The sequence below is a fragment of the Ailuropoda melanoleuca genome, chromosome 2 (genome assembly GCF_002007445.2).
Source record: "Ailuropoda melanoleuca isolate Jingjing chromosome 2, ASM200744v2, whole genome shotgun sequence".
Taxonomy (NCBI): Eukaryota; Metazoa; Chordata; class Mammalia; order Carnivora; family Ursidae; genus Ailuropoda; species Ailuropoda melanoleuca.
Genome location: NC_048219.1, coordinates 124624928 through 124647959, shown reverse-complemented (window position 1 = coordinate 124647959; position 23032 = coordinate 124624928). Strand labels below are relative to the sequence as shown.

The following is a 23032-nucleotide window of genomic DNA, read 5'->3' as shown; positions in this document are numbered from 1 at the left end:
TCCTGTTTGTTGGGAGATTTTTGATTACTGCTTCAATTTCCTTGCTGGTTATGGGTCTGTTCAGGTTTTCTGTTATTTCTTCCTGTTTCAGTTTTTGGTAGTTAATAAGTTTCTAGGAATGCATCCATTTCTTCCAGATTGCTAATTTATTGGCATATAGATGCTCATATGTTCTTTAAATTATTTGTCTTTTCTTGGTGTTGGTCATGATCTTTACTCTTTCATTTATGCTTTTATTAATCTGGGTCCTTTCTCTTTTCTTTTTAATAAGTCTGCCTAGGGGTTTATCAATCTTATTAATTCTTTCAAAGAACCACCTTCTAGCATCATTGATATTTTCTACTATTCTTTTGGTTTTCTATTTCATTGATTTCTGCTCTAATATTTATTATTTCTCTTCTCCTGTTTGGTTTAGGCTTTCTTTGCTGTTCTTTCTCCAGCTCCTTTGGGTGTAAAGGCTAGCTTGTGCAACTGAGACTTTTCTAATTTCCTGAGAAAGGCTTGCATTGCTACGTACTTTCTTCTTAGGACTGCCTTTGCTACATCCCAAAGGTTTTGAACAGTTGTGTTTTCATTTTCATTTGTTTCCATGAATTTTTTAATACTTCTTTAATTTCCTGATTGACCCATTCATTCTTTAGTAGGATGCTCTTTAGCCTCCATGTGAGTTTTTTGAGTATTTGAATTCTTTCCAAATTTACTCTTGTGATTGAGTTCAAGTTTCAAAGCATTGTGGTCTGAAAATATGCAGGGAATAATCCCAATCTTTTGCTACCAGTTGAGACCTGATTTGTGGCCCAATATGTGATCTATTCTGGAGAATGTTCCATGTGCACTCAAGAAGAATGTGCATTCTGTTGCTGTAGGATGGAATGCTCTCTAAATATCTGTGAAGTCTATCTGGTCCAGTGTGTCATTCAAAGCCCTTGTTTCCTTGTTGATCTTCTGCTTAGATGTTCTGCCCATTACTGTGAGTGGGGTGTTAAAGTCCTCTACTCTTATTATATTGTTATCAATGTGTTTCTTTAACTTTGTTATTAATTGGTTTATATGATTGGCTGCTGCCAAGTTGGGGGCATAAATATGCATAATTGTTAGCTCTTCTTGTTGGACAGACCCTTTAATTACAATACAGTATCCCTCTTCATCCCTTACTAGTCTTTGTTTTAAAATACAATTTGCTTGATATAAGGATTGCTATTCCAGCTTTCTTATGATATCCATTAGCATGATAAATGATTCTCCACCCCCTCACTTTCAATCTGGAGGTGTCTCTGGGTCTAAAATGAGTCTCTTGTAGACAGCATATGGATGAGTCTTGGTTTTTTTTATCCAATCTGATATCCTGCATCTTTTGATTAAAGCATTTAGTCCATTTACATATAGAGTAACAATTGAAAGGTATGAATTTAGTGCCTTTGTATTACCTGTAAAGTCCCTGTTTCTGTAGATTGTCTCTGTTTCTTTCCCAGCTATGTTACTTTTGGGCTGTCTCTTTGCTTACAGGATCCTCTTTATATTTCTAGCAGGGCTGGTTGAGTAATCATACATTCTTCCTGGAAGCACTTTAACTGTCCTTCCATTCTGAATGACAGCTTGCTGTATAAAATATTCTTGACTATACATTTTTCTCATTCGGTACCCTGAATATATCATGCCAGCCCTTTCTGGCCTGCCAGGTCTCTGTGGATAGGTCTGCTATCAGTCTAATGTTCCTACCCTTGTAGTTTAAGGACCTCTTGTCTCAAGCTGTTTTCAGGATTTTCTCTTTATCTCTGAAATTTGCAAGCTTCGCTATTACATGTCAGGGTGTTGATCTCTTTTTATTGATTTTGGGGGGGGGGGTTCTCTGAGCCTCCTGGACTTGAATGCCTCTTTCCCTCCCAATTAGGGAAGTTCTCAGCTATGATTTGCTCAAATATACCTCCTGTCCCTTCTCTCTTTCTTGTTCCTCTATGACCCCAATAATTCTAATATTATTTCACTTTATGGTATCACTAATTTCTCAAAGCCTCCCCTCATAGTTTATTAGTTGTTTTTCTCTTTTTCTCAGCTTCCTTCCTCTCCACGATTTTGTCTTCTATGTCACTGACACTTTCTTCTGCTTCATTTAGCCTTGCTGTTAGAACATTCATTTTAGACTGCATCTCAGTTGAAGCATTTTTAATTTTGGTCTGATTAGATTTTATTTCTACACTAAAACATTCTCTAGTGTCTTTTATGCTTTTTTCAAGCCCAGCTAATAACTTTATAATTGCAATTCTGAATTCTAGGTCTGACGTTTTACTTATATCCATATCGATAAGATCTATGGCAGAGTACTAATTCTGGTTCATTCTTTTGTTGTGAATTTTTCTTTCTAGTCATTTTGTCCAGAGAAGAATAGATGAATAAGAGAACAAGATCAAAATATCAACCACGACCCCAGCATAATACACACTAGACAAACCCAAAGATGTCAGAAACCAAAAGAGAAAAGAAAAAAAAAAAAGCAGGGGGGAGAGAGAATATAATCTCAGGTGAACAAAACAGGGTGATCCACTTGATCCTGGGTGTATTTTTGTTTGTTTATTAGAAGACACTAAATCCCAGAATTGTAAAGAAAGAAAAACGTATACATAAACAAAAATAAAATTGAATACAGTGAAAGGAAACCAAAAATAAAGAATATATAAAATGTAAATGTAAAAATGAAAATTTAAAAGACTTAAAAACAAAAAGTTGATACAATAAGAAACTAGTTGAAAAGGAAAAAAAAGAAAAGAGGAAAAGGAAATTTTAAACTGAAAGACTAAAGAATCATGAGGAAAAAAACCCTCAAATTCTATATACTATTTTCTCTTAGCACAGGAGTTTTTCAGTTCTGTGTGATCCATAAATTTGGTATTTGTCTGCTGTTTCCTGCTGGTCTTAAGGGGGTGGGACCTGTTGCACTGATTCTCAGGTGTCTTTGCCTGGGTGGAGTTGCACGAACCCGTGCCAGGGGGTTGGGCTTAGTGTAAGGTGCTTTGGGTTGGTCTATGTGGCTTTTGTTCCCTGAAGGCTTTCCGCACTGCTTTAGAGGATGAAAAAGAAAAAAGTAAAAAATGGCAGCACCCTGATCTCCAGCCCCAGAGCTGACCAGTCACTGCCCCCACTCTTCATGCACCCTCAGGGAAAAGCAGTCAGTCCCTTTCGTGTGTGCCAAACTCCTTAGACTCCTGTGGTGCACACCCACACCAATCCTCCCAGGGGAAGGAGAGGAGTCGCACTGAACCGAGCCACTCCCTCTGTCACTGCTCCGGGAACAGTTGACCAATCGTGTGCACACCTGTGCTGCTCCTCCCAGGGGAAGAAGCAGGGTCTAACAGGGGTTGCTGCTCGTTGGGTCCCTGCTTGGAGAGCAGTCAATCAATCTTGAGGCAGTTCATGGTTTATGGCAACACCAAGCTAAGAGGCCACTCTGGGGCTCGCTAATTGTAGCTGGCTTCCCCGCACCAATGCTTGGGAACTCTGCTGCACTCAGGCACTCCCATTCTTTCTGTGACTCTGGGGATCCTCAGACCACACTGTTCCACCTAGGATTCTGCCCCACTTTGCCACCTGAGCACCTTTCAGGCAGGGAATTCCCTCTCAGGAGCAGATTTCTAGAAGTTCTGATTTTGTACTCTGCTGCTATATCACTATCCAGTAGCCAGCTTACAGAGGCTCCCTCCCCCTCCCGCCACAGTTTATTTTCAGATATATTCCCTCAGATTCATATCTCCGCACCTCCTACCTTGCAAAAAGTGGCCACCCTTCTATTTGTATAATTGCAGCAATTCTTTTATTAGATCTCAAGTTGAATTCACAGATGTTCAGAATGATTTGATAGATATCTAGCTCAATTCAAGAGACTGGATGAAAAGAGGCCCCCTATTCATCTGCCATCTTGCTCTCCTCCAGGTCTTCTGATCTTAACTCCAAGATTCTCTCTATTGGAGCAGGCTGCTTGATCATTAAATTAGTATTTCAAGTCTTGTAAATAGAGATCCCTTAATTATTGCTGTGAATATCTTAAGTCCCTGCCTACTCTGAAGCATTTTCCATGCTTCTGTTAAGAGCAGTTATTTCCTTCGGGAAAGCATCTCTCCCACAGTATCAGCCCTTTTGCATTTTCTTTTGTGTATTTACTGTAAGTTCTTGTTTTGTGGTTACCAAGAGGTTCACATATATCATTCTCTATATATAATAATCTAAAGTTAATGGCAACTGAAATTTGAACACATTCCCAAAACCACACTTTCACCCCCCCAGCAGATTTTGTTTTAAAGTTTTTGTATTTTACATCTTTGTATTTTACATATTCTTTAACTAATTATTGTGGCTTTGGTTAATCTTACTACTTTTATCTTTTAACCTTCATACTAGCTTTACAAGTATTTGATCCATTACCCTTCACATTTATATTTTCCAGTGGCCTTTTTACTTTATATTTTCTTATTGTTAATTAGTGCCATCATTTTCAGCTTAAAGAAGTTCCTTTAACATTTCTTATAAGAATGACTTAGTAGTGATGAACTTCTTTGGCTTTTGCTCATCTGGAAAACCTTTTATCTCTCCTTCAGATCTGAATGATAATCTTGCCAATTAGAATACTCTTGGTTGGAAGCTTTTTCCTTTCAGCACTTTGAATATGTCATGCCACTCTCTTCTGGCTTGCAAAATTTCTGTTGAGAAATCTGCCAATACTCCAGTGGAATTCCTGCATATGTAATATTTTTCTCTCACTGCTTCTAAGATTCTCTAACTTCTGATGTTTTAATTACAAGGTATCTTAGTGGGGAGCTCTTTGGATTAATTTTATTTGGAACTCTTGTGGCTCCCTGGATCTGTATGTCTCTTTCCTTGCCTCGATTAGGGAAGTTTTCAGCCATTACTTCTTCCGATAAGTTTTCACCCCTTTCTCTCTCTCTTCTACTTCTGGGACCCCTAGAAAGCAAATGTTATTCCACCTGATGTCCCATAGGTCCCTTGGGTCATCTTTATCTTNTTTTTTTTTTTTTTTTTTTTTTTTTTACTATTTGCTGCTTTGTCTGGGGGAGTTCTATTATCTTGTCTTCTAGTCCATTGATCTGCTCTGCTTTATCCAGTCTGCTTTTGAGGCCTTCTGGTGTATTTTTTCAGTTTAGTTACTGTATTCTTCAGCTCTGTGACTTCTATTTGGTATTTTCTTATATTTTCTACCTCTTTGCTGATATACTCACTGTGTTCATCCATTCTTCTCTAGAGTTTGGTAAGCATCTTTATAACCTTACTTTGAATTCTTTATCAGGTAAATTACTTGTCTCCATATCATTAATCTCTTTTTCTGAGGCTTTCTCTTATTCTTTTGTTTGGAACATATTTCTCAGTTACCTCATTTCCCTTGACTCTGTGTTTGTTTGTATGTATTAGCTGAAAAACTGCCTCTCTCAGTCTTGAAGGAGTGGTCTTGGGTAGATGAACTTTCTCATCCAACCTTGCCCTAGCTTTTGCTTGTCTCTCAAATCCTTGATTATCTAAACTACCCAATTTATTCTTGATATAGCCTCATTTTTGAGGATGTGGAAAGAGCTGTCAGTTTTCCAAGGAGAGTAATCTCATTTAGCACTGAGTTTCAGACTGATTGGAAGTCAGACCCTCATGCAGTAGCTTTGGAAGTATGCAAATATATACAGTTCTGAGGGGAGACAATTGTAATCTGTGATTGCCTCTAGGCCAGGAGATCTACAGGTATCCCTGGAAAACAGTTATAAAAATCAGGGCTCCAGATGAGTTTACAAATTCCTTTCTGAGAGGTCTTGTTGAGCTGTAATGAGGCCAAGAGGGAAGATAAGGATGGTGTTTCCCTATTTACATTCCCTGGGAGCACTTCCTTAAATCTATAGATGTGCATGAAACCTGAAGTATATCCCTCTGGCTGAGGCTCCAGACTAAGAGGACATTTTCACATTTGCATTTGTGTTTCAGTCTGATCTCTGTGCAGTGCCCTGAAGGTGGTGGCTTGCCAAGAACTGCCCTTCCAAATATATTCCCATGGAGCTCAGGGAGGCCACTCCCCTTGGCCACTAGGGTCAGGCAGTTATAGACTGCATGCATCCACTGGCTTATGGGCAGCTGGAGAGTATAGGAGGTAGGGCACCATTGTTGCCTTCAAAAAGGCAGCATGAAAATGTCTGTATGCCCATGGTCTTTAGGAATACAGTGGGAGAGTGTTTTGTCTGTGCACCCCCATTGCCTTCAGGGCTGGTAGTAGGAGAATGCCACAATCACTCACACTTTTCAGGCTCAGCCAAGAAGCAAGGGAATGTCATAAACACCCAGCTAACCAACATTAGCTAGGGAGCAGACGAATGCCACAACAATTCATACTCACCTGCCCCAGCCAGGGAGCAGGGAAATGCTGCAAACACTCATGCTCACTGGCTTCTCAAGGCAGGATAGCACCATGACTGCTAGCCCTTGACTGACTTAGCAAGACAGTGAGAGGGTGCCCTGTATGAGCTCACCCACCTGCTAGCAGGGTAGGTGGAAAGTGCAAGAACAGCATTTGTCAGCACCTCTATCTCTGGGGAGAGTTCCAACTGTCCTCTGCCCCTCCAGCAGATGCTTTCATATCAGCAATTAAATCTCCTTCACATGCAGTCTAGGTGCTTTTCAAACTGCTGTTTTTTCACTCGGTCTGAGGTGAGTGAGACTAGACATGAGCCATTCAAAAAGGGAATCTCAGTGTCCTACAGTATTTTGGCTCCCTTGGACATCAGCCCCACTCGCATTTTGGCGCTCATCTCTCTGGTGTGGATCATGGGGAGTTAGGGTGCCTGATGTGAGGCATCAACCCCTTGCTCCTCCAGGAGAAGTGCTACACTGGTAAGATCCCTCCCCCTTGTGGGGGCCATGCTAGGGTTTTGTTTTTGTGACATCAGGTCTCTGCCTCTCCTACCTTTTTCAGTGTGATCTTATTACCCTCTGATGTAGAGAAGAAGTTCATCTAGTTTTCAGAACATTTCAGAGGGAAATGATTCACATATAGCCAAAGATTTGGTGCGCCCATGGAAGGAGGTGAGTTCAGGGTCTTCCCAGGTCACTCTCCTATATCTTAGTTTCCTCTGCCGTGCTTCACTGTATCCAATCTGTAACAGTCTGATATCTTTCTGACTCTTTAATTTAATGCTTAAATTAATGAGGTTTCAAGAGAACATATAATAAATAAAGATATGTATCAATACTTCCTCTTAAAATGGATACTCACCTGTTTAAATTCCAATGACCTAGAGAAGCTATGCTTAAAACACTTAAAATGAAAAGAAACCAAGAACAAACAAAATTTTTACACTAATGAATATCAACATAGTCATGATGGCAACAACGCTGCCCTTAATGATTCAAACAAGGCTCTCTGTTGAAAGAAACGAAAACTGCACAGCTGCACAGGTCTTAAGGTACACAGGGTAAAAGCAATACTACTGATTTAATGTTTATGAGATGCCTTATACTCTGTCCTTGTGGAGAACAAGACAACTGATTAACATTCTCAGAAAAAAAATATTTGTTGAAGTTCAAAATTATTTAATGAGATAGTTGCAAGTATCTTATATTTGTGAAGGATATTTTTCCTTACAAAAGGAATGGAAATGATGCATACACGTTATCCCACTTGAATTAGAATTTTATAAAGATAATAAGAATCTGTGCATTGTAGAAGCAAAATGAGCCTATTGTTGTCTGCAACAGCAAATGAAGTGTCTCATAACTAGCAATTCAATGTGTTAATTCAGCTGCACCATCCAATTACCTACGATTCATCTCAACTTAGTGCACAACAATAAAACTCTTAAAAATCTGTGACAAAAATGTATGTTCTATGTTTATCAAATAGGAGAACACTACCCAAAATCAAGGAGTGAGAGCCACAGAAAATATATTATTAAAATTGTTCATCACAATCTATCAGTTAATATCATTATAAATTTTTGACATGAAGTCAATAGCCAAGAGTTAGTAATAAAACACATATTGCATGTTTTATGTGGAAAATCTGACCAAGAAACATAGAAACCATGTGGCAACTGAAATTGGCATCCCTTCAAAAAACACAGCATTCCCTCAGAGCCATGGGCCGGCCAATTGCCTGCCAACTGACCACAGGGCCCAAGCACACAATTCTAAAAGTAGACAAAGGTAATGAGATGTGAATTCAGCACCCCCAGCCTCCTGCTAACTGGCCCAGATGCAAAAGCTAGCGCGTCTGTCTCTCTTACCTATTCAGAACTAACTGATGAAATGAATAAAAGCTTTTTTTTTATTTAATTTTTTTAACAAATCAAGAGAACTAATAGTCTAGTCCTGCTACATGTGTATTTATTAAGCCATAGAAGAAAGACCATTTAAAGTAGAAAGAACCATGAAGAAGGAAGAAAGGAGCAGAGGAACAAGGAAAAAATATGGGAGAAGAAAAAGAGTATTGAGAAATAATAAACACATTATTTACTCAAGAACAAAATACAGAAGCACACTGACAACCTATAGGAGAGGTATGAAATCTGAACCATATTCAAGGACAGTCTGGCCTCTAACATTTTTCAAGACAAATGACAGATAGTCCCAGTTGAGACTGAACTATCAAGAGACTCAAAGAAAGACGAGGCTTGTGGATTAAGAAAAAAAAAGCAGAATTTGCTGCAAGAAAAAAGGAAAAACTATACTGAGTTTTAATACTAAGCTAGTTAGTAACACCGTAAACCTTCATTTCATTTATAGACTCTGAAAAGAGCATTTTTTTAAGTGCAAATTTCAGTTTTTAAAAAAACAGGTGGGTGGAGTGATTCATTATTGACGGAACATAACTGAAATAATTTACATAATCCAATCAACTATCAGTCAATCTAAAATAGCATTTTTTTAAAGACTAAAGAAAAATCATTAAAACACTGTCCTAGTGCATTAAACAAAAATAGTAAGCAATAGAAAGTTGCTGAAAAATCAACCAAAGGTCATTAAGAGAACATGTATTGTATCAAAGATTAATACATCAGTTCTTGCAGATCACTAGTGATTCCAAATTAGTAAAGATATGCTATCATATAAAAAACTTAAAATAAAACCCTTGAGAAAAAAGCCAGACATTTCAGCTGGATTTCCCCAATCCTTTCATAAAGATCTCTTAATGTAATTTAAACATTTTATCAGCAATATCACAGGAAAATAAGCTATTTCTTATTAGATCAATTACAGATACATATCTCAATTGTGGATTGAGGTTATATAGAGAAATCTTATTTACTTAAGGATTTAATGTTTTTTCTTCCCGTCTGTATATGTTAATTTCTTCTTACTTTGGAGGAGAGGGTAGTCTGCACTAAGTAGAGACAACAACATATTTAAAAAAATCCACTCCAATTATTCCACATTTATTGTCTCCTTCATAATTAACTGTCTTTCTTAATGCAGTGCTATGACTTCTAAAACATAAACATTTTTGTTTCCCACTCTAGAAATTTCATGTGTTGGTCAGGTTTCCTTCCTTCATTTTTAAAGGCAAAACTTACTCAAATAGGAAATAAGACCTAGGAATCTGGGTTCCATTTTCAATTCTGCTACTTTGGGCTTTGAGATATAAAGAAGCTGTTTTATTAACCATTCGATCAAAATAGCATAGTCCTTGCTCTGTCACTCATCAGCTTAGTCTGGGACAATTTACTTAACCCTTCTGTGTCCCAATTTCCTTATGTGTAAAATGGGGGTACTGATAAAACCTACTTTGGAGGGTTGTTATGATGGAATGAATTAATACCTGTAGAGCACTTAGAATAGTGTCCAGAACATAGTAACTTCTATCTTTTTCAAGGGAAGAAATATTCTACAGTAATGTGAAGCTATTTTAAGTATTATATAATGCTGGGGGAGGGGGTGTTCCAACTAATCTACCCTAGTTAAAATTGAATCGTTTCTATCATAAGGAATCCACATGCCTATTTTAGAATGCATGACTGTTCAAAACCATAGAGCAATATAAGTGATATTAAAAGTAATATTGATAAGTAATATCAAAAGAAACGGCTCTGTTCCTTAAATATGTATGTAGGAAGGGACTTGATGGTTCAGTTTAAGTCTATTTGCTCCCCTTACAGATCATTGGCCCTTCATACTTGTAGCAGTGAATATTTTTATTATTCCCAGGGTTCTCTGTTTTAGGCTCCAGGTCATAACTTCTGCCCATTTTTATTATTTCTAAAATAGTTGGTTACTACTTTATTTTATTGTGAATAGTCACTACTTTAAAAGCTCAAAATGGAAGAGGAATCACTGAGCCCTAACAGCTTGCCCAGAGATTATATGCTGACTTCAGATTTGACTCTATTTTTCCTTTAAGTTCTAGGGCTATTTTACATTCTGAGTAGTATTTTGAAATTTTCGCATCATGAAAATGAAATCAAATGCACAAATACGTTTACTAGTTTACTAGGATTCTTGCATTTCCTATGATAGTTCAAGTCCCTGAATGTTAAAATATAAGTGTGCAATTGTGAAGACTCACTGACATCAAAAGTCCTATGAACAAACTCTATTAAAGATGTATTGTTTTAATAGTAATTTCTCATTGTAATTTATGACATAAATGAATGCACAATTTTTTTAAAAAGTGTGGGTGTGGAGAATAAGTCTGGCTGTGCTAAAAGGGTAGTAACTACTATTTTTTAATAAATAAAAATTAGCAAGTAAATCTGAAAAATGATGAACCAGAAGTAGATCAGTTGCTTGAAACCTCACTGTATATTAGAATTATCTAGAAAAATATTTATAAAAATAGAATCTGGGGGCTCCTGAGTTGTTCAGTCGGTTAGGGTTAAGGGCTGTCTTCAGCTCAGATCATGATCTCAGGGTCTGGGATCAAGCCCCTCCTCCCAGACCCTGAGATCAAGATCTATGCTGAAGGGCATCTGGCTCCCCACTCAACAGGAAGTCTGCTTCTCCCTCTGCCTCTGCACCCTCCCCCCTCCACTTTATGGTCTCTCTCTCTCAAATAAATAAATAAAATCTTAAAATAAATAAATAAAAATAGATACTGTAAACCCATCCTAGACAAATGAGAATCTGTATCATTGGGATCTGACAATCTCTATTAAAATAAACACACACACACACACACACACACACACACACACACACACACCTCTTTAGGTAATTTCAGACTGGTTTCTTAGCAAGGACACTAAACAATGCCTTAGGTCAATTTCGCTACATTTCACATAGCCCCCACTGGCTTTTTTTTCCTCTTCGATGACCCCAGTAAGTCTCCATCCAAAGCAAGTTGGCATTTTACAGCCTCAGTTTCACAAAAGTAGTTAGAAGTTTACCTTCACAATTTTCTTTCTTACCTAAAGCAAAAGGGCTTTGTCCTCACCAAGGCAAACAAAGAAGTGAAAAAGGAAAGACAGGATCCCTAAAGGCTGGAACAGACAGGTTTGGGGGTTAGGACAGAGGAATAGGTTCTTGAGACATGCTCCTCTGCCCAGCATTCATCTCTTGTCCCAGGACACAAACTGGCACCATCTTAGTGACAGTGATATGTGGTTAACCACCATGAAGGAACAAGTCACCTCCAATTCTCTAATCCTTTCAACATACACTGCCACAGTAAACTGAGGCTAGAGCAATTGCTAGCATCTTTCCTGGGCCCAAATTTTATTGCCCAGGCTGGCGACTAGCAAGAGAATGGAATAACTAAAAGGGTTGTGTATGTCTCATTAAGTGATGGATATGACTACCATGCTAGGCTGTGCTGTCTATGGGTACACGGTGCATGGGGAAGATAGGATATTACAAATGAGGTTCACACTAAGAAGTGTTCCCAAGCACAGACTACAGAAGATGGTGAAATAAATTACCAGACTGTGACAAAATTTTCATCAGTCTTTGTTAAATTAGAAAAATAAATGAATGTAGAAAAACGCACAGAGAGCTAAATTTATTCTATTTTAAGAACTATATTTTGATATTCAGTTCTGCCATCTTAGCTAGTGTACAAATGTCCACTCTTTTATAATATGATGGTGATAGAAACAGACTTTTTATATCATTCTTACCATTCAAAAGAAAATGTTCACATGGAGGTTGGCACTCAACTTTTTTTTTTTAATTTACTAGTCAGTGAAAATGTTAGACTGAGAACTACCAGAGCACTGGCTTCCCAGACAGAAAGAACTGAAGTGACCCCTGGCACTAATATATATTAGCTGTGCGATTCTGAGTGAGTGAGTCCTCATTTACACAATGAGGACAGTAATACTACTTACTACTCATATGGTTGTAAGGATAAAATGTGGCAAGACTTATCAGATGTTTACTTATCCACAGTACAAAGACAAAGTAAGTATCCAATAGATTTTAGTTATTGTCTCAATTTGTAACTCAACTCGCCATTTTTAACTCCATCATAAATAAACTGAAATGGCTGTACCTTCACACAGATTTGTTTCCAAGTATTTGTTCCCATTTTTCTTTCATTAGATTAATGGTAGTATTGCATAGGGGTCTTGATAGTCATATAAATCTCATCCTCTCCATCTGAAACTAATTATATAATAAAAATCTCAAGAGGAAATTAAGTCAGTTATTATGCTTCTGATCTACAAGAACATAATCCTCCCCATATGTCAAAATCCATTTTTTAACAAAAAAAGAGGTGCTGTGCTTATAATATCAAGGCAATTAATATTAGGCAAGAGATTAAGTTGACATTTACTACAATCTCTGAGTTGTAATTTAGATGGTTTTGAATACACAGGCTTTGCTTTAAATTCTTCTGTTTACTGTGACTACTCAGCACTTGTATTATGATCACCAAAATGCCAACTAACAGTTTAATCACACTTCCTATAATGTTCTACAAGAGCTTAAATAAGATTTAAGTGACATCAGTGTAGTTTAATGTATCAAACAGAGTCCTAATTAATTCCACATCATGTTAAAACCCTGATATGCTAGATCTTGGACAGTTCCCATCTATCTTAACAGTAAGCAGTTCTAAAAAAAAAAAATACAAAGGAAGTCTGAATATTTAATATGAGCAGCATTTTAATTTTCTCATATAACAGAAAATATGATCACAAATGTGTTCATATCTATGATGTTAACAGTCACGATTTTCTCTACATCCCTCTGAAGCTATGTTGGAAGGATTAACCATTAACATGGAACAACTTTAAACAACTGATATTTTGTATCTTGCTTTAGGTCATTGTGAAGGGTGGGCAATTATAGCAGGGTAAACATTGAGAGAACCCAGGAGTTCATAAGGACAATAATTACATGTGCACATTTGAGTAAAGTGGGGCCCGTAGAGAAAAGGCACATTTGCCTATTTTCACTTACGTTTTAAATGCTGGGCCCCAGAAATCTCTTAATAATCTATAGTTAAAAATTTTCAAAATTAAGAATTTCAACTTAAATAGGTCCTGACTCAACTAAAGAAAATAAAATTAGAAAACTTGTAGCTAAAAATGAATTTTAGCTAATTCATTTACAAGGGAATTGGAACATACATTCATCACACAGGTATCTTTAGCCACCTGTAATTATTTCTTGGTAATCAAGCAAAGACCCATGAAACATATTTTATAATACACTACATTGAAAGCATACACATAGGTTTAAATCTGAATCCAGGAGAAACAAGTATCAAATGAATAAAGTCCATTTGATTTATATTTTGCTCTAAAATATAATTACTTATAACACCCCAAATGGATGACCAAGTACTGAATTAATCTGCACATTCACCTTCACAAATTTCTTTGAATTTTCTAAGTATTAAATTTCACAACACAAAGCTGGACTCTTCAAAAACACATATGTCTGTAATTGAATAGCAGATGTCCTTAATTAAACAATGTGTTTTAAGATAGAAATTGTAAATAGAAGTCTAATCTGGGGGTACCTGGCTGACTCAGTCAGTAGAGCATGAAACTCTTGACTTCAGGGTTGTGGGTTCGAGCCCCATGTTAGGTATAGAGATCATTTAAAAATAAAATTTAAAAAAAAGTCTAATCTGTTAAAATGACAATAGGTTTATCAGAGCAGACAGTGCCACATCTTTAAATATGATTTATGTATTTGAACATATACTTAGTATGTATGTGTGAGTGGGTGGGTGGGGGTAATACTAAGAAAGGCCATCAAATAGATTGTCAAAGTCAATATGAGTCTCGATTTGATGTTTCACACGTGTTTATTCTGATGACAAGAGCAGAAGGAAGGAATGAGAACCAAAACCCAGTTAAAATTCTTTGAATAATTAGGCATGTGGTCACTCAGACTTCAAAGTAGTGATCCTATAAGGCCTCATTAGATTTAAGACATGTACATGTTCCTGCTACTGATGGCAATGCAAACCCAAGAAGGTGATATATTAAAAGTCACAGTCAAGAATTTCTTGTTTATTGCAAGAGATGCCACTTGAGATTGTGATATCCTGTAACACCAATAAAGGACAAAATTAGAGACTATTCATTTTCATAAAGCACAACGAACACTTAACCAAAGGCATGTAGTACTGTTATTTATTTCACCTAGTGGACTTTATTCTTAATTGTATTTTTTTTTACTTTTACTTGGTGTTATTCAGAAACACCAATATCCTCTTCATTTGTCCAACCAGAAAGAATAAAAATACTCATGTATTGCTTTCTTTCACCCTCTCCCTAAAATGCCAAGTTTAAAAAGCTGCACAATCTCTATTCCATAGAAATGTTCCTATTAGAACTACCACTTGTAAAAAAGAACAGAAAGGAAAGGAAAAAAAGAACACTTCTAAAAATCAAGTCAGCAAAATGGAAACATTGTATATCACTCTGACAAAACTGTTCAACATACATACAAAGTTAAGAAGTTAAATATGCCTCAATATTATCAGTAAGAAATCAGAACATATCTCAACCAGGATCAGAATTTCCACCTTCACTGTATCTTTGCTATTTTTAAATATAAAACATTGGGTACAATGTCAGGTGATCTATAAGTAAAATTTTTAAAGCAAAATTGCCTTGAACAGCTCCTCTACTATACTCATGACAAATCCCCAACTGTTTCAAGAAGTGATTACCCGGGGCGCCTGGGTGGCACAGCGGTTAAGCATCTGCCTTTGGCTCAGGGCGTGATGCCGGCGTTATGGGATCGAGCCCCACATCAGGCTCCTCTGCTATAAGCCTGCTTCTTCCTCTCCCTCTCCCCCTACTTGTGTTCCCTCTCTCGCTGGCTGTCTCTATCCCTGTCAAATAAATAAATAAAATCTTTAAATAAAAAAAATTTAAAAAAGAAGTGATTACCCTATCAACAAAAAAGCAATACTGACCAAAAAAAAAAGACCCAAAAACAAAAAAGCAAAGCAAAACAAAAAACAAACAAAACAAACAAACTATACTGCTGCCTATGAATTCCTACTAGTATCTTGTGTCAGGAGGACTACATTTCCAAGTACTTTGGCAAATTCTCATATGTATGTAGTACCACACCTCTCATATATATTTGAAGCAGTAAGGAAGCCTATAAATTATTTAAGGCAAGTGATTCAGTTTGCAGATCAATTTATAGCCCCCAAATATTTTAAGCTGACAGATCTGCTCTTTATATTAAAAAAGAACTTTTCACTTGTGAAAGACCACATTAAAGTACCAATATCAAATGATGTCATGTTCCAGTTTACTTTCAAGTAGGAAGAGTAAGAGATGCCAGCCATCAGAGCCTGTAAAATCATTTCTTCAATTCTATAGTGACTTGTTAAAGAGCATCAGCCAAGTTAAAGACTTACAGAGAGGGGCAAATTCAAGCAGTGAATGAACCAAAAAGGCACAGAAGAGTCATGTTTCAACAATCCTTCTACTAGTCCTCAATTACCATTCATAAAAGACTAAATGAAACAAAAAAAAAGGGGAGGCAGAATTCAACTTCTTGTATGTAGGCTCATTAGCATAGCTGGGAGACATCAAATCCCATGATTAGCTGCATGCTAATCACTCAATTAACAAGTTTTTATTAAGCATTTACTAGTTTTCCCACACTGTGCTAGGGTCTGCATATCTGAAGCAGCATCCGGCTCCACTATGCACTCTGGAATCCAGAATTATTCTACACCAGCAGCCCTGTACCTCTTTTGCAAAAAGCTTTCTTTTCTTCCTCCCCAAACCTGATCTCAGACACAGTGCCTCTACTTGAGCAAGCAGCTTAAGCCCTGGAATAGGATGAGCATCACACAAACGGAGAATTAAAAGCATTTATTTAAACAAGCAGGAGCAGCTAGCGAAAATTCTCAGTAGAGTTGAAGGTGGGCAGGGGCATAAGGAAGAGATGTGAAATCCTGGCTCGTGGCAAACAGTGCAGAGAAATGCACATTTCTCATGCTCAAAGCCTGAGCAATGAAGATTTCTCCAAATCTATCCATCTGTGAAGTCACTCAAACAGGGCTTCAATATTAAGGTTCTAATTCAGCAGGAGAGGGGAAGTTTGTAGAGATCAGCAAAAAGGGAAAATTAGTAATGCAATGCAAAAGTCAAGATGAGGAAAAGGAAAGGATGCATGAAGGCAAGGAGAATGATCTGGGAAAGTGAAAGGTCCAAAAAATGTACCAAATAGGTTGACCTTACTTTTCACTATTCTCAAACAAGCTGGTTTCTCTAACACTAGAGGGCATGAACGCAAGAAATAGCGCGCGCACACACACGCGCACACGCGCGCGCACACACACGCACACATACACGCGCACATACACACACACGCACACACGGAGGGTAGGGAAGCAACCCTGAGCAAAAGCAGCCTTCATATAAAACTAAAGATCTGAGGTTCCAAAGAAACCCCGAAAAATTTCAGGCGTCTAGGGCAGCCAAGTGTCTTTACCCTATAAAAAAAAATCTCTACGCTCCGTTCCTGGAACAGTGACCACGACCTCTCCCAAGGAAACCGCTCAAGGATTGAGTGTTATGGCAGTTTAAAGCAGATAGTCCCGAATGCTCCTCTCCGCTAGCAACACCTTTGCCTCACGAAAGCTCCCATCATTTCGAGGTTAGTTTTCCCTGAATCCAAAAGCTTCATCCATCTCTTCTCCTGGCGCTACCAATAAAAGCTGGAGATGTAGACTATCTACCAGGAAATTAACTGATGGTAGCCAAATAACAGAGTGAGGGGAGGGGCGCCCGTAGCTTTTGCTGCCAACAGACTCGGTGCGCTCGTGTTCGCGGCAGCGCAGAGCCGGGAGACTGGCCCTTGAGCCCCTCATTCAGCCCCTCGACTCCACGAAAGCCCACACAAGGGCATCCCCCCGCACACCCTCTGGCTCTGACCAGGGAGATCTCTGTGCCTGGAGATGCCCAGAAGGTGAGCCGGGGCGTGCTCCACTGGCCAAGGCGCCTGGGGATCTGGAGGACAGGAGTGGCGAGGAAGGGAGGCAGAGATAGGCAGCGAGAGGCAGAGAAAAAATACGGCAAGAAGGAGAGACAAGGGTAAGAGACGGAGTAACAGAAAGAGACATCCCAAGAAAGACAAGGAGGAAAAGAAGGGAAAAGAAACAGACCGGAGGGCGCAGAGGGAGTCAGAGGGAAAGTCAGAGAAAGAAACTGAGTCAGAGACAGAGACTCACAGAGAGAATGAAAGGTCGAGGGGCACTGAAAGAGAGAGGCAGAAAGAAAGGAAGGCAATCATCGAAGAAGACACCCAAGCTCCAGAGAGTCAGCGGCGTCAAGCCGAGGAGAAGCGTCCGCGCACAGCAAGCCCCAGCCGCCGGCAGCTGGTGGGAGAAAGTTGCCCCCGCCGCGAGCGCCACCAAGGCGCAGAGGGTGACCAGCGCCCCGGAGCTCAGCCGAGTAGCGGAAAAAGCGGGGCAGAGAGCGGGCGGCGGCAGAAAGTTCCGCGCCTCGCGATCCTCCCTCCGCACCTGCAGCGGCGGGCGAGCGCGCTCAGAGGGCCCAGGGGGCAGTCTCGCAGGGTCCGCGGACGCCCCTGCCCCCCCCCGGCCGGCCCCGGGTGCTAGACTCCGCGCCCTACACTGGCTGCAGGACTTTGCGGCACCCACCCGGGCACCCTGGCCACCCAAAGAGGACTCGCCCCAGACAATTACGAGGAAGAGAAGGGGAGCAAGAGAGAGACGGAGACCTGCTATCGTGGCAAAGGATCCCGCGAAGAGGGAACGGCAGTCCACACACGGGATTCAGCTTCCGACCAGCCCAGGAGGCGCGGGTCGGCCGCGCCGAGAGTGCCGGGTGCGCCGAGCCCGCGCTCACCTGGAACCCGCGCCGGCCCCCGAACGCCGCGCGCAGCCCCGGCTCCCGCCCGCGCCTCTCTCTTCACACTTCCCCGGGAGCGGGGCAAGCTGGCTCCGGCCTGGGCCAGCCCCAGAGAGGCGCCCTCATAGCGCAGCGGCGGGCTAGGGGGCTCCGCGAGCGCCGCAAGAGCGGGCGCCGAGGCCGAGGAGGCGCAGGAGACCGAGAGAAGGCTCCTAGCACATTGTCACCTCGGCAGAGCCGCCGCCGCTGCTGCTGCCGCCGCCGCCGCCGCCGCCGCCTGGTGCGAGGGGTGCTGGGCGGGGACCCGGAGGAGGAGGAGGAGGAGGAGGAAGAAAAAGGAGGAGGAGGGAAGAGCGCCGCGCGCTCCCGCCCTCAGCGCCGCGAGGCCGGGGGACAGGGGGTGGAGGAGGCGGCGGGAAGTCTCCGCCTCAGCAGCGGCCGCGACCGCCGCGCTCTCAACTCGGATGGCCCTTGCGCCCCACTAGCCATCCGTATCCCCAGTGCNGGCTAGTATCATTTACGTAACCAGCACCCCCCAGCCCTCCTCCCTCCCCGCTCCCGCTCCTCCCCGGGCTGGGGCGGTGTGCGCAGAGCGCGCTCCAGCTGCTCCTAGAGCTGCTGCTCCAGCGACGTGCACAAGTCCCGCGATACTTGGCAGGCGCGGCCCCCAAGAGCAACTGTGGGGTCGGCTCCTCTCCCCCACAGAGCGCTTCGTGACCCCTTGCCATCCACGGTTCCCATGGTGCAAAAGCCGGCTTGCGTACACGGTTTTAGCCCGGTGCACAAGGGAGCCTCTTATAGAGGTGCTGGGGGGTCGGGGACTGCCCTCGGGGAAAAGCTGGGGCAATCCCACCCCCGTCGTAGTCTCTCCAGTGGAGAAATGATGCAGGAGACTTGAGGTTTCAGAGCCTTGAAGCAGAAAGGACAGACAAGAGTTTGGCCTCTTGTTCATTACAGTTCTTACACCCTGACAGGATCCTAGAGTTCTGGTTGGCGGCAGCTGCTGCCAGCTTACACCGCGTAAGAGAAGTGGGAGCGCAAAATGCTTCCTTGTGCTCTTAAATTTTTTAGGGAGAAGATAAAAAGTGGGGCTTTGAATTCCTTTCTCAATGAACAAGATATGGTCTTTGACACATACACACACGCACACACCTTGAAGTGCCTGAGTGCTTGCATTTCAAAGTAAAGTTAATGTGAAGTCATTTCCAAGTAAAGTTAATGCATAGCGTAGCAGAAAGTCTCTGGAAGCAGAAAGTCTCTGGAACTAAATGAGTTAAAATGTATGTAAGGATCTTAGAACAACGCCTGGCACAAGGCACAGACTTAAGACTCAGAGATTATTAGCATTTGAAGACCTGAGACCTATCCCCCACTGCCATGAGGGAAGTACTCTTCTAGGAAATTGGGATTACTGAGTTCAAATCCCTGCTTTGCCATTTATTCACTGTTGGCTTTCTTTGGTCTCAGTTTTCTTATTTGTGAGAGTAAAATAGGGGTCTTTCCTCCTCTCCCAGTGTCACTTCACCTGTCTTAGCTCCCTTTTCTAAGTTTATTTGGCAAAACTGGGGGAAGATATAATACCTACTTCAAAAATATTAAGAGCCATGTTCTACAAATATACTCTTTTTATGTAGAATGTCAATAACATTCTTGACTATACTCAAAAAGGAAATTTCTAGAACTGTTATCTTTATATCTTTCATGAATCAATTATCTAAATTGGTATGATAACGATACTTAAAGTCTTCTCTCACATTGTCCATCCTACTACCCCTTCCAGCTCTCAATGATGGAGCATCTACCAGAGGTGATTCTGTGTATGTGTGAGGACACAGGATGCCACTCATAATACCAGGGACACTCTGGAATTTTTCTCTATTGCCCCTCATGTGAATTCCAGTGCTACCATCAGACTACCCACCTCTACATGACAAACTGAAAAAAGCTATGGGCCAGCAAGTAAAAGATTGGGGTTCTAATGCTGGCATAGCCACTTACAAGACATATGGCCTTTGAAGACATATGATCCCCCATCTTTACATTCTTTATCTCTTAAAAAAGTAGCAGTGCTATTTTGCAAGTTTTGTGCTAATATTTAAATAACGCAAGAACCATAATTCTAGGGTAAAGATTGTATGTTGAACAAGATATTTATGTAGTCCCAAAGTATCTCCCTGGTTTTTTTTTTTTTTAAGATTTTGTTTGTTTGTTTGTTTGTTTGTTTGTTTGTTTGAAGGGTGGAGGGAAAGAGAGCGCATGCACCAGGGGTGCAGAGGGAATCTCCAGCAGGAGATTCTGTGCTGAGCACAGAGCCTGATGCAGGGCTTGATCTCAGGACCTGACATCATGGCCTGAGTAGAAACCAAGAGTCTGACACTTAACCACCTGAGCTACCCAGGCATCCCTCTCCCTGGGAATTCTTAGCTTTTGCTTTATAACCATTCCCAAACTTCATGGCTTAAAGTAATAAAACATCTATAATTTCTCAAGGTTCTATGGTTGTCTGGGTAATTATCCCCTCTGGCTGGCTTAGTTTGGGCTGAATAGTCTAGGATGGCCTCACTCACTTTGCTGGTTGTCAAGTTGATTGGGGGCAGGGCTCAGATGCGATGGCTCATCTTTGTTCAACCTGCTGTCATCCTTCAGTAGCCAACCATGTTTTCTTCAGTAATGGTACTTTCAGGATTCCAAAAAGCAACATTGGAGTATAGGTTCCAAGGTAGAGACTTCTCAAGATTATGCTGACACAAATTTGTCAATGTCCCATTAGCCCAAGGAGATTACATGGACAAGCCCAGATTTAAATGATGGAGTAATATATTCCATGTCTTGATGGGAAAAACTGCAAAATCATATTGCAAAGAAGAATGCATACACAAATGGGAAACACTTGAAGCCATTTTTGTAATCTGCCATATATTCTTAATTACCAGGGAATTTAAAAAAATCCTTACAGGGCTGGGGGGCCTGGGTGGCACAGCGGTTGGGCGTCTGCCTTCAGCTCAGGGCGTGATCCCGGCATTATGGGATACAGCTGCACATCAGGCTCCTACGCTGTGAGCCTGCTTCTTCCTCTCCCACTCCCCCTGCTTGTGTTCTCTCTCTCGCTGGCTGTCTCTATCTCTATCAAATAAATAAATAAATTTTTAAAATCTAAAAAAAAAATCCTTATAGGGAATAAAACTAGTAGACATCATCTTAACCAAGTGATCAAGGTTAAAATCACCAATAATGGGACCAGGTGACATCATGAGCCTCATGATGTGATGCATGAACTAGTACACAATGTAATTTGTTTAGTATTTCAGAAAAAAAAAAAAGCATAATTGATTGTAACCATGAAAAAAAGCAAAAGACAAATCCAAATTGAGGAAAATACCATAAAATATCTTGTCTGTACTTTTCAAAAATATCATTCTGATGAAAGTTAAAAAAAGCCTCAAGAACTATTCCAGACTACAGGAGATTAAAGAGACATGACTCTTAAATGCAGTGTGTAATCCAGAATTAGATATTGGACTGGGAAAAAAATACATTATTAGGATAATTGGCAAGATACGAATAAAGTCTATAATATCTAACGTATAGACCTTTTATTTATGTTAAATTACAATTAATTTTGCATCAATATTAAATGTCCTAATTTTTATAATTTTATTATAGTTACTGTAATAAAATATTTTGGGGTAAAAAGGGCATAGTGGCTGCATTTTATTCACAATCATTCAGAAATACCTATAGAGAAAATGATCAAGGATATGTGGTCAAATTTTAACAGTTGGTAAATTCGGATGAGGAATACCAGGAAATTTTTTTGTAGTAATTTTGCAACATTCTTAAAGCTTGAATTTATTTTATTTAAAAAATGAGAGGAGAAAAAATCTTTGCTTATCTTACAAGGAGAATAAATGCAATACTCTATGTGACTAAGTGTTGAAAGTAATAAAAATTTATATTGTACTTTCTTCAAATAGAAAGCTAGGAATTTATCTTTAATCAGTGAAGACTTATTGCAAGCATTTGTTTAGATAAATGGGATGACCAACATTGTACAAGTAATCATCTATAAAGCATAAAGTAATTTAGATGGAGAATATACTAAAGAGAGAAATTCAGCACATACAATTGACCAACCTGTGATTAACCAAGGCTCAAATGGAAAACAAAGGGTGATGTTATCTAGATAGATAGAAGGAAAAAAAAAAAGGAGGGAGGGGGAGAGGAGAGGAGAGGAGAGGAGAGGAGAGGAGAGGAGATTCTCAGGTGTTGAAAAATTAGCAATGAAGGAGAAGGACAAAAGTGTTACATTACTGTGAGAGTTTAAAATTGAGTGAGTAGGGGAATGGAGGTGCCATTATTAAGAGATGCAGGAAGCAACAACTGTTTTCTAAAATAAAAATCTAAAAATATTTCTTACAAATTATAATATTCCAATGGATTCTCATTGTTTTTAGGAAATAGTCTAAAAGCCCTAACAAGTCTTACAAGAATCTTTATAATCTGGAGGCTGCTTATCACCTTAGTGCAAAACAATGACTTGAACACTGGGGTAGGTACTAAAAGATAAGGAGGAAAATAAAGATAGCCCTCATGAAACTTAGAATCTAGCCATTTATCCAGTGAATATGTATTGAATGTTTACACCATGCTCTAGGAATACAACAGTGAGCAAAAAAATAAGACTCTACTTTTGTGAATGCTACATGTTAGTGTAATATGTCCTAAACAAAAAACAAATATGTACTTATGTCAGATGG

At 40.0% G+C, this 23032-nt stretch overlaps 1 protein-coding gene across 2 annotated transcripts in view; it reads right to left on the bottom strand.

Annotated features, from left to right (window-relative positions):
* Positions 1 to 18773, bottom strand: part of GALNT13 (polypeptide N-acetylgalactosaminyltransferase 13) — a 522090-nt gene extending 503317 nt beyond the window's left edge. For both annotated transcript variants that reach the window (XM_019799151.2, XM_019799150.2), the window contains exon 1: positions 18145 to 18773. The gene's annotated coding sequence lies outside the window, so the exon portion shown is untranslated. The remainder of the gene's footprint in view (positions 1 to 18144) is intronic.
* Positions 18774 to 23032: the final 4259 nt, after the last annotated feature.